Source organism: Helicoverpa armigera, chromosome 27 (assembly GCF_030705265.1).
Source record: "Helicoverpa armigera isolate CAAS_96S chromosome 27, ASM3070526v1, whole genome shotgun sequence".
Classification (NCBI taxonomy): domain Eukaryota; kingdom Metazoa; phylum Arthropoda; class Insecta; order Lepidoptera; family Noctuidae; genus Helicoverpa; species Helicoverpa armigera.
The window spans coordinates 3,614,647-3,626,687 of NC_087146.1; the positions used below are offsets into that span (position 1 = coordinate 3,614,647).

At 37.4% G+C, this 12,041-nt stretch overlaps 3 non-coding genes across 3 annotated transcripts; 1 reads left to right on the forward strand and 2 right to left on the reverse strand.

Annotated features, from left to right (window-relative positions):
- Positions 1-539: 539 nt before the first annotated feature.
- Trnan-guu (transfer RNA asparagine (anticodon GUU)) lies at positions 540-612 on the reverse strand. The gene has a single exon. It is a non-coding gene; the product is annotated as a tRNA-Asn (tRNA).
- Positions 613-5,245: 4,633 nt separating this feature from the next.
- Trnan-guu (transfer RNA asparagine (anticodon GUU)) lies at positions 5,246-5,318 on the forward strand. Its single transcript has one exon. It is a non-coding gene; the product is annotated as a tRNA-Asn (tRNA).
- A 1,039-nt stretch (positions 5,319-6,357) lies between these two features.
- Positions 6,358-6,430, reverse strand: Trnan-guu (transfer RNA asparagine (anticodon GUU)). Its single transcript has one exon. It is a non-coding gene; the product is annotated as a tRNA-Asn (tRNA).
- Positions 6,431-12,041: the final 5,611 nt, after the last annotated feature.

The window sequence follows — 12,041 nt, forward strand, 5'->3', positions numbered from 1 at the left end:
TGTCAATATGTACCTATAAAGTTAATTCACCACCAAGAAATGAGCCCTTAGCCACATCCAGTGGTATAACTCCGCTGACCACGGTACAAGGGGAACAATACCTCATTATTTTTACGATGTATTGTTACAAGATGTTCTTGTTAAGCCTGTCCGGCTCGTGACGTCACTTCTAGCTGTTGTATATCCATTGATTCACAATTGGTTGGTTGATCGAAGCTACATCGGCCGCCGAGCTTTTCCCAAACTTTTGGGGAGTCGACTTCCAGTATAACTGCATGCAGCTGAGTAGCAGTGTTTTACAAGGAGCGACTGCCTATCTGACCTCCTCGGCCCAGTTACAAGGGCAACTGGGATGATGGACAAAATAATTTATAAAGGAAACCTATTTAAAATATTGCAACGATCAATAGTAGCCTACCATAATGTTATAGAAGTTAGAAGTTACATGGTGCATGGCGAAGTTTCAAGGGATCTTGGTCTAATCGTAAAGAAATCTTTCTGTAAGAACTTGTTATTTTGCTCTACTTTAGTAAAAGAATCGCCCCCGGGTGGGCTCGAACCACCAACCTTTCGGTTAACAGCCGAACGCGCTAGCCATTGCGCCACGGAGGCTGTTGTAGATGTGTCTTATAAATATGAAAGTTTTCAGAAATATATTTTTCTTCATAAAGTGTGTTATAAATATAAAATCTATGTCCATAGTTTTCTAATGAAAATAATATTTTGATTATATCTGTACATAAGTAGGTACAACTGAAAATTAATATTTACCTTTATTTTTTAAAAGTCTATCGACTTTTTTTTTTTGTTTGCGTTAATGATTTTTTGTTGCTAACTGTACCTAAATCGATTTTATATAAGCTTTGGCTCCTAGGTTAGTTTTCACAGATGCACTTAACCTGCAAAATGCATATAAAATCCCATAAAACAACTATTTCTTTTTCCAATTCTATACCAAATCATTCAAACTTTTAAATCTCTAGGGGACATGTTGAAAACTGGTACAAACTCCATATAAGCATTAGACGACTTTACTGTAGTTTATTTAACTACTTTTTTATGACTAATCGTAGGTTAAACTAGAGACACAGTTCACTTAATTTAATAGATAGATTCTCTGCCAAAAAGTGTAAAAGCACTTTACTGGGACAAATTTTATGACCTCTAGAAATGTTTTACTCAGCCTTTTCCCAACTATGTTGGGGTCGGCTTCTAGTGTAGCCGGATGCAGCTGAGTACCAGTGTGCCACATGGAGCGACTGCCTATTTGATCTCTTCAACCATATTACTTGGTCAACCCGATACCCCTTGGTAAGACTGGTTGTCAAACTTATTGGCTTTTAACTACATGTTACGACTGCCAAAGATGTTCAAATGACAGCCGGGACCCATCAATTTAACGTGCCTTCTGAAACACGGAGGAACTCGTCATAACAAGAAAGTCATCCACAAAAGCGTCAAGCATTGCTTAACCTTATGATCCATTGCGAACGCTGGATGCAGGTCGCCTCCAACAGGTATCTGTGGAGATCTAAGGGGGAGGCCTATGTTCAGCAGTGGACGTCCGCCGGCTGAGATGATGATGATGATGATGATCGATTGAGGCGTGCGGCTGTTAGTTAGGTCTCGGTACCTATAGTAGATTTCCATTATTAGCACAAGTAACATAGGGGTTTGCATAACTTACACATCTATACAAATAGCAACAATTTGTCTGTCTGTCTGTGAGCGGTCAAGCGTAATACGCAACTCAATGGGGTTAGGAACAAGACTTCCCTTGCGGTATTTCACGAACAATTTTAGCCTTTGGTCAGTTTAAGGTCTTATCTCATGAAGAGATTATGTAGGCACTTATGTACTACCCTTACATAGGTACATTTTCCTTTTTATTATGTACAACAATACAAACTTATTCAAAAATTAAAAAGTTCCGATGACACAATATACACGTCTTATCGCTAAAAGCGATCTCTTATAGACAATCTTTGGATGCCTTGAGATGTAAGGAAATAATTATATAGCAGGTACTCTACCTACATATTAAAACTACTATAGGTACATACATATTATGCCATTAGGTATATCTAGGCAAGTCCAGGAAAGGTAGTGAAGGTAAGGTAAAAAGGTAGTTTTTACTATGTTCTCGAATCCAAGTTCTGTATATTACCCGTAAAACCTTATATATCTCATACTTAGGAAAGACGCCTATGCATTGTTAAAAGATTTTGCGGTATAAAATCACCCTGTACATATATATCTTAGCCTTAACATAAACACAACAGTTTAGAAGTTCTATCAACACTACTTACCCAAACCGTCACGGCATTTAGTTGCTCACTCGACTAAAAAATCGTCTCCTTGGGTACACAAAATCGTGACGGTAATAAAAATACGTCTTGTGAATGGTAACCCTGGGGCCCGATTCTCCTAATTTTACTTAAGCAACATACGATTCACGTTCGACTGCGATCCCATCACGACTCGATTACGATTGAAGCGTATGTGGTGTGTGTATTTTTTCTTTGAAATAACCGTTTGTATCCTTTTCTGTCATTCAATAATGAATCATTTTGTCTGCAAATGATTTACGATTGCAATATGATTGTAGAGCAAACTACCGTATGGACCAATCGCAAACCAATCGAATGTCGTTGGAATACGATTGATCTCATATTATATAGTAACAGAATGCCCGATATGGTTAAAACTGCTATTGCGATCATATTGCGATTCGATTTCTATTCAGTTTTGACATTATTAACTTAGGAGAATCGGGCCCCTGGTGGAACGGGCTGGGTGTGGTCGAGTGAATGGTGGGCTTTATGCTTGGTGAGAGATGAGTATTGTCTTTGGAAAATGGTTAGTCATTGCTGTGTTTTTGCATTGTATTTAGTTGAAGGAGGTGGTATAGTTATCGGCACGGATATTGAGCTCTCGGCGGAAGAGTAGGGACTTTGCGCACTGTACACATAAGGCAATAAACCAATAAATCACTTCTGCGCAGGTGAAGGTCAGGGCTCAATATCCCTGCCGATGATTATAGGTACATTAATTACAAAAATAATTGTGATATGAAAGTTACTCTGTGTGTTGGGCTTTTTAACCTATTTCCCAAAAAGGAGAAGAATAAAAGTAATTTCGCATATTTTTTTATGCAAAATAACTGAACCGATATCAATTAAACTTACACACAGTCTAAATCTTAAGCCTGAGAGACAGCTTACTTTTTATTCGAGACGAGCAAACAGCTAGTTGTTAATGAAGTAAGAAATGGCAATAACCGTATTTTGGATAATCAAAAGAATTGAAAACTGAAACATATTTAGCATGGCGGCTCTTTCTCTTGCGATTTTTGATTTCGAAAAAAGCCAGACTAATGATAATTACAACTACTTGAAAAACTTCAAAATAAAAATCCAACTTGCAGTTACCTCAAAAGTTTACTGTTGCCAAACATGACCATGACTTTAATTAATATTTTTTTTATTATAAAACGAGATTTAAAAGGGACACTTCAAATTACGGAGGAGCTTGAACACTTGGGGGCTTCGGACACGGGTTCACCTGGTGAGGAGGTCTGGCCGGTGGAGGAGGAGGCACTTCGTCAGGACAAGGCATTTTCTCCCTCAAACTATAATTCTTCCCACATGTCTTGTTATAAAACGCTATAGCCATCTTCGCGAAATTGTACGACATATTTCTGAACAACTCATCAGTTTCTTTAGGGAAGCATACGGCACCAGATGCTAGGGCTCCTAAGCTTGTGTAGAAGATCCTTCGTGGTATACCCCTGCCTGAACCTAGGTAGTATCCTGTAGCAGCCCCAGCGACAACGAAAGCCTGTCTTATCCCAGAATTCTCCGGTGCCCTCAAATATGTCTTTATTTCTTTCTTTTTTTTATTGTAACATGCACATGCATCAGCCTTCATTTCCCCTACATCTTTCTTCAACTCCTCTAAAGAGTCCACCCAACTCTTCCTGTAGCTCTTCACTTTTGGGTACAAGTACGTTTGTAGGATCTTCACATTTGCTTTGGGACATGCTTTCTTGCTTGCCATGTAGTCTTTATATTCATAGTGTGGGCTCTCGTATATTGGTAGGTCTTCATACTTCATTGGTGGTGGTTTCTGTGGTGTTGACTCCGCTGGTTTATCAGCAGCTTTGACTACTGGTACCAAGGGTAAGTCTCCACCTACTAGGACAGCTCTAAGTGCCTGAATCCATAGTGTGCCAATGACATACAAATCTCCTTGACATATGTCCGCTATAGGATTATCTATTTCATTTTCTGCGTTGAATATCGTTTCTTCATTATCATCTTTAATGTCCCGATCGGCTTCTATGCATGGATTTTGCATTTTATTATTAATTTTGGATTTTTTTATATTGCGATTGTGTGGTGTGTTTATAAAAAATTTGACAACGACGTTTCACATTTTTTTTCTTTTTGACTTAAATGTCTGTGTGACATATAACTAATGAGGATTTTATAATTGTTCGATTTAATAAGGTCTTATTATAATGAATTTAAATATAAACTGCATTTTAGCATTTTCAGAGAATTAGCTGACAAATAAAATTTGCTTAATTAAGCTTGGATGAAAAGTGTAACAACCGGTCTTACCAAGACGTTTTGGCTTGCCAGTAACTGGGTTGAGGAGGTCAGATAGGCAGTCCCTCCATGTGGCACACTGGTACTCAGCTGCATCCGGTTAGACTGGAAGCCGACCCCAACATAGTTGGGAAAGGCTAGGCAGATGATGACATATACGAAGTAGGTACCTACATCAAAAACAAACGAAACCGCGGGAAACAGTCTATAACACGTACTTATGTATGACTCAAACTACTAAAAACATACAGAAACGCATTCTTCGCATCAAAATAGTCTGTTTTCAAGGAAATGTGACACATTTTGTTCGTATTTTAACATAAAATGCATTTGATTGCGTACCCACGACCTTTCGGTTATTAAGACCTCTGTGTTTAAGACCTTTGTCACTATAAAACTGTTTAGAAGAAGGTTCACTTTAGATCAAGTATTAATATTACTCATATAGGGACGTGCGTAGATTAAAAATGTTGAATAGGTTCATAAAAATTGTAAACATAAACAATTAAAATACAAAATCAATGTTATGTTTTTCGAGCTTATAAGAGGTTTCTTGTCATCTGTATGTGAATTAATAATATTCTATCTTCCTGATTTACAGCCAAATATAATATTTCAGAGAGAGTCACACAGCCTCCGTGGCGCAATGGCTAGCGCGTTCGGCTGTTAACCGAAAGGTTGGTGGTTCGAGCCCACCCGGGGGCGATTCTTTTACTTTTATTCACCTAATAAAAATGGTCTTACAGCTGCCAAACACAGATATCAAGCTGCCTCGTTGGTCTAGTGTTCGCAAAGTGCGAGTACTGCACGGGGTCCCGGGTTCGATTTCAGGATCGGGCCGAAATCTTTTTGTAAACTTTTTAAAATCTTCTCTAACAGCCTGGAGTCTGTGAGTTGTGCTCTCCGCGCGGGTGCATCAATCACACAATTACACGTGTCGGATTGTTGTCCCATTTTAATGTAAAAATAAGCGAGATAAACAAAAAAATAACAATAATAAGATATCAGGAAGTTTAACTTAAAATATAATTCTTAGTTTAACGTTACTTCAAAAGTAGTTTAATAGTAGCATAGTTTCTTATAAATAGTGGAACTTCTGTCAAGCATTTGTTAAACGACTATATTTTTTGGAATTACGGTAACTCTCACGCTTAAACTTTTAACGGGTAAGCAGTTATCGCGGTAATAATAAGTTTCTTTATAGTTTTTATTCATATGTCACTTGTGGTCGCCATTTTTATTTGTTTGTGGTCTTACTATTGTGCCTTATGACGTCATACCTGGTTATTTTAAAGTTTTAAACCCACGTATTAATATTTATTTTTATGTACTTATTTAGGTAGTATTGAGATATCGTCAACTTGCATTTTTATATTAGGTATAGGTCAGTTAAAATGAAATTAACAAAGTTAAGTCAAGACTACTAAACTATTTATATTCCTTACCTACTAATACCATGTTTAGACTTTCTGTCACGCTTTTACGCCAAAATTACTGAAACATACCGGTAGTCTAGAGTCACAGACAGAACATTTTACTTTTTACAAGCTACTTTTTCTTCAAGACGTATTTTCCTTGAGAGAAAAGGATTAATTTTTGTGTGAAGAGTGATATGTAAATGAGAAACAGCTAGGTTACATACATACGCTATTATATACATAGCTAGCTTTTATACGTATCTGGATACAGAAAGTAGGTAAGTAAGCAACAACATATTATAATAGATCTACAAAATAAGTATAATCGCCCCCGGGTGGGCTCGAACCACCAACCTTTCGGTTAACAGCCGAACGCGCTAGCCATTGCGCCACGGAGGCTGTGCTACTGAACTATGAAATGTGTCAAGACTGGAAATATTTGTATAAACATACTATCTTATATCTTTATCTGCGAATCTTGGGTTGAGGTCAGATAGGCAGTCGCTCCTTGTAAAACACTGGTACCCAGCTGAATCCGGTTAGACTGGAAGCCGACCCCAACATAGTTGGGAAAAGGCTCGGGAGATGATGATAGTCCAATTGAGTCCTTGTGCGAATTTTCTTCTGATGGTAAAAAAGTTAAAAGAGGACTTAGTTTACGAACTTAGGAGTGATAAAAAGTAATAGGTACTTAACCTAGGATATCTATACATTGGTAATATTTATAAAGGTCGCCGGAGGACGCTGGATGCAGGTCGCCTCCAACAGGTATCTGTGGAGATCTAAGGGGGTGGCATATGTTCAGCAGTGGACGTCCGCCGCCTGAGATGATGATGATGATGATGATTGGTAATATTAAGATTAAACTATCGGCCGACTAAAAGTTTGCAGCCAACATTAAACAGTACTTAATGCACACAATACATCAAAAGTATTACAATAAAATACATTATTTCTGACCCTTATCATTTAACAATATGTTATTGTCACATGATTTCCGATTACAAGCAAAAAGGTTTTTAAATGTTTTATTTGTATTTTCCTTAACAACGGTTTAAAGGCTTGTATTTATTTTTAATGATATTGTAAATCAAAGGACGACCTCGTGGCTAAAATAACAGGACTTTTAACAAAGGTTAAGCAACCCGGTGCGGTCGGTCAGTGGATGGTCAACTGTCATACTAAGTACCTTCGTGTTTTGGAATGCAAACGGCTGTCATTTGTAGCTAGGTATTCAGAAAGTTGGAAGTCCTTTTAGGTAGTAGGTATTTAAGAATATCAAATCTGACTGAAGGATTATTGGTAAGATTTCCCGCATTTTTGCGCAAACTATGTTCCCGTGATTTGACCCACGTTCTTCGAAACTATTTCACGCATCCGAATAAAAATAATCCTATTTCCTTTCTCAGGCTCTACACTATCTATGAACAAAATTTCATTTAAGACAATAGTTATGCCGTCAAATCCAGACACACAGACTTTTAAGTTCAACAAAAGACGTCAGTCATACTTCTTCTATAAAACCTCTCACTCTGAAGTCTCGATACCTGCCAATCCTTCCTCAAACCGATTGAAAACTCCATCGATACTTGATTCCGACTATTCGATTAACCGATGCACCCGTTCTCGATTGCACAAAAAAACATCGATTCGGAATCGTTCCGTATGCTACGTAAACCGTTTGGCGATCACCAATTGTTTTCTTACACCCCCAAAAATACTCAACACTCTTATTACTAAGGCAATAGAGTTGAAAATCCCTTGGCTTCTAGTTTTTCAGGGGTGGTACAGGGGTGGTTTTTGTACGCAAAGATCGGGACGATTTGACTATCTCTTTGATTCCGTATTGACGTACTTTTGAATGGGATTTTGAAGAGAAACTGGGAATATAAGGTGACATCAAAAATTGGCTGAGTAGTAGAAAAGTAGGTATAGGTCGGGCTGAAAAAAAAAACTAAAGTTCGTAGAATGACAGATACATAGTATATTTTTAAATGATAATAAAAACTTTTTCAAAATTCGTAGTGAATTATTGAAATGAATCATTTGAATACTTATTTTATTAAGTTGTTGTGGGATGGAAGCACAAACTTATCGTTGTTTTTATTTCAAATCAAGTACCTATGACCGTCGCTTCTTAAACCAAGGGAAAACTTTAAAATGAAAACGGTGTAATCGCACAGAAATATATTCCATTCAAAGATTTGATTCTAACAACGCAATTAACCAATACCAAACTAATTACACCGAAGCCAAAGTTCAACAAACGTTCAAAATTAATCACGAAACACAATAACATTCAAAGATTATCTCAAAAAACTATAAAAATAAAAACTTTACCGCGCATTATCAGCCGCCATTTTAAACATCTCCAAATGTCATTAGCAATATAAATGAGTTTCGCGCCATAACGAACGTTGTGTTGCCACAATGGAAAATCATAAATCAACTGTCATTCTGATATTCGTTGAAAGAAGGTCCGTCAATGCTTTGGTGCAAACTTTTTAAAACTCTTAGAAACTTTTTTTGTTCGGCCACGTTTGATTAATTGTAAAAAAAGAGCAGTATGTAAGTTTTTTTTTGGAATGTTTCAATGGGTATCTTTAGAAGTAAAGATCTTGACGGGATATGGTTAATATGTTATTTTCGAGCGCTAAGGTTTGCTGTTAAATTAAGTTTATACGTTTATTTATTGTCGAGTAATGTTGAAGTGCTTTCTGCGTTTTTGTTTGGGCGTATAAAACGTCTTTCTTGGATCTTTTTGTTCTGAAGTGTTCTTAGGAAATACCAAGATTGCACTTTATAGAGTTGAGATTTGTGATTCGGATACCTTTTAAGGAAGCCGGACATGTTGTTTCTTTGTTGTAACAATGGTTCAATACGTATCTAATGTGAAATCAGTCTTTGATTCTCGCTTTTGTTAGGTTTTTCATTGTTTTGTTATTATTTTATGGAAGTTACGATTCTTTTAAGGTTTGATGTTCATCTGTCATTGGTCCTTGAAGTTTTGTTCACAATCTTAACAAATAAAGATTGTAATTATTCTTTGTTGTGTGTGCGATGACATGTTATTCTAGTCTTGAAGTGTGACAAAAGCTTGGTGGAACCATTGATCGATTTTTCATTGCAATTTTTGATCAAAGGATTTTTATGTGCATATGTTTAGACCTTTATGTTATTTAAGACTCTTTCGAGAAATCAGTAAGCGATTAGTGGAGTCCACTCGTGACCAAAAGGCTGGACCAAAAGGATATGCATTGCTATCCAGCGTGGCAATGCAGCCAGCCTTTTGGGCACGATCCCCGCTGACAGCGGATGAATTTTTTGATACTTAGTTTTAATATTTCCCCCTTGATTATTTTAGTATTAATTAATGTAATCATAGATATATTAAAATACAAATTGAAACAAAAAAAAACCTACTAAATATTATTATAAATGTAAAAAATAGAAAATGTAAGCTCTTAATCGAGTAATGTATAAGAACTATTCCACAGTCAAAATGTATTCGACATTGAAATATATTTCGTTACGCCTTTAGGTAGCCCGTCCTGAAAATATGCCATGATAATCCCGTTGTCACCAACGTCCAGGAGACCCGCAACCGGGCAAAAAAGCGCTTACATTTTATTTAGACTATTCTCAGGCTTTGGACTATATTGTGTACAAATTTTTTGTTTAATTCGGTTCAGTGGTTTTTGCGTAAAAGCGCGACATACAGACAGAGTTAATTTCGCATATAATATGAGTAGGTAATACCTATTTACCTAAGGGCATTAGTGTCATAGCTTACACTAACAGGACAGCAGATGAACGATTCAAAGAACGTAGGTACTTAAAGAAAACTCAATCCTCTATGAACTGACTTCCTAAATACCTACAAAGGTTCTACCGACTGAAATAAAATGCTACATGAACTTTATCTAGCATTCTAACCTGTTCCAATACAAGATCCAGGTCACCTATCTAATATTAGAAGCTAGGACCGACTCGTCAGCTGACCAGGTCGTAAAGTTGTGGACGCCATCTTGAAAATTTAGTTTTAGGGGATAGATGGGTAGGGTTATTGAATATTTCGGTTATTGAGATGGATGAAATATCCTGAAATACATAGTTTAAAAATTAAATTATTATGTGTGCTTTTGGTAGAAATTCGCTTGTGGCTAAATATCAGCCACGGTTGCTCCGTAGATTGGTGGCTAATGGCTATGTACGAGTATCTATATATGTATTTAACTGCCTCGTTGGTCTAGATGTCCCAAGTGCGGCTGCTGAGCACGAGGTCTCGGGTTCGATTCCCGAGTCGGGCAGAAATCGCTTTGTGGGTTTTAGAAGACTTTTACAAAGCAGCCCGAAGTTAGTGATTGATACACCCGTGCATCGGAGAGCACATAAATGTCGGTCCTGAGCCTGATCTCTCTCCGCTCGTGTCGAATTGCCGTCCCATCGGGTTATGAGAGTGATGGAATAGTGAGTGCACCTGTGTCTGCGCTAATGCTTGTGCACTATAATATGTCCTGCGCAGTAGGCTGATCTCCTTACATGAGAACAGCCGCCGTAGCCGATAATCGGCTAGGAGGACATCATGTATATGCTTGTCATTCACAATCCTGAAACACATAGGAACAGAAACTCATAATGACATAGTGACATGTCATAGCTTGTCATTTATGTCTTGGCCAAGCGTTGCTTAACCTGTGATGGAATGACCCATAAGGCGGTAACTTAGTCACAACAAAGTTAGCTTTACCTAACGAAATATTATTAAATTTAAAAGCAGAACTGATAACCATGACTATTACTTAGCCACGGTCTTGTAGGTATGACACATCATGACGGCATGTAGCATGACAAAATACATTCTTCTACGAAAAAACGTCTAAATAAACCGATACAAATCTCAATATGCAGAAATAAATTATATTGTTTTGTATGTCTGTTTGTATTAAAAAGCACTTTGTATGTTCCAAAGAAACGCAGGAGTGATCTTGGTAAAACAAAGTTATAATTAAACTATACTTAATTCTTAACATTGCCTAACTCTGGCTGAAATTACTCGACTGATTTCGATAGAACATAATGACCGTCAGCTGACCTTATAACAAACAAGAATATTCTTGTTTTTGGAAAAACTTGGAGGTCCACGTAAAAATTTACACTTTTTTACAATGCAAGCAAAACCGAGGAAAAAACTAGTTTGAAAATAAACATTTTCAAAGCGCCATCCAATCATTCACAGACTATATACAACAATAAACAAAAGCCCGTAAAAATATTTTTACTCTGGCAACCCTTTCAATTCTATGAAAAGGAACAAAATTGATTTGAATAGGACACGTTTCCGAACGTGAACATATTTCTCTACTGCATGATCATCTGCCGAGCCTTTCTCCAACTATGTTGGGTTTGGCTTGCAGTCTAACCGGATACTACTAGATGGTTTAGCAGTCGTTACGGGTAGTCAGAAGCCAGAAAGTCTGACAACCATTCTTACTAAGGGGTATTGGGTTGCCCGGGTAACTGGGTTTAGGAGGACAGATAGGCAGACGCTCCTTATAAAACACTGCTACTCAGCCGCGTCCGGTTAGACTGGAAGCCGACCTCAACATAGTTGGGGAAAGGCTCCGGAGATGATTAAGGTAAAGTAGACCCTGCATCTGTTTGTGAAATCCTCTGCCTCATCGAGATGAGATAAGTCTCGTCCGATAATGGGTGACCGATTTTTTGAAGGAGGGAATTAGAATACACGGATAGCTGATAACAATAGTGCAACGCAAACGGTCTACAAAAAGTAAGTCGTAAATCAGAACGATAAATGAAAGTGACATCACATAGTACATAATATATTTTTCACAGGTCACATGTTTTACCAGATGAACAACTATGATAAAGGATTATACCTATATTTAACCCAGTTAGCTATCCAATTATAGGTCAGAAGTACCCGCTTCTATTCCTCGCGATAAAAATAGAGCAAACTTGAACAGAACAGAACATTTATTACCTGAAT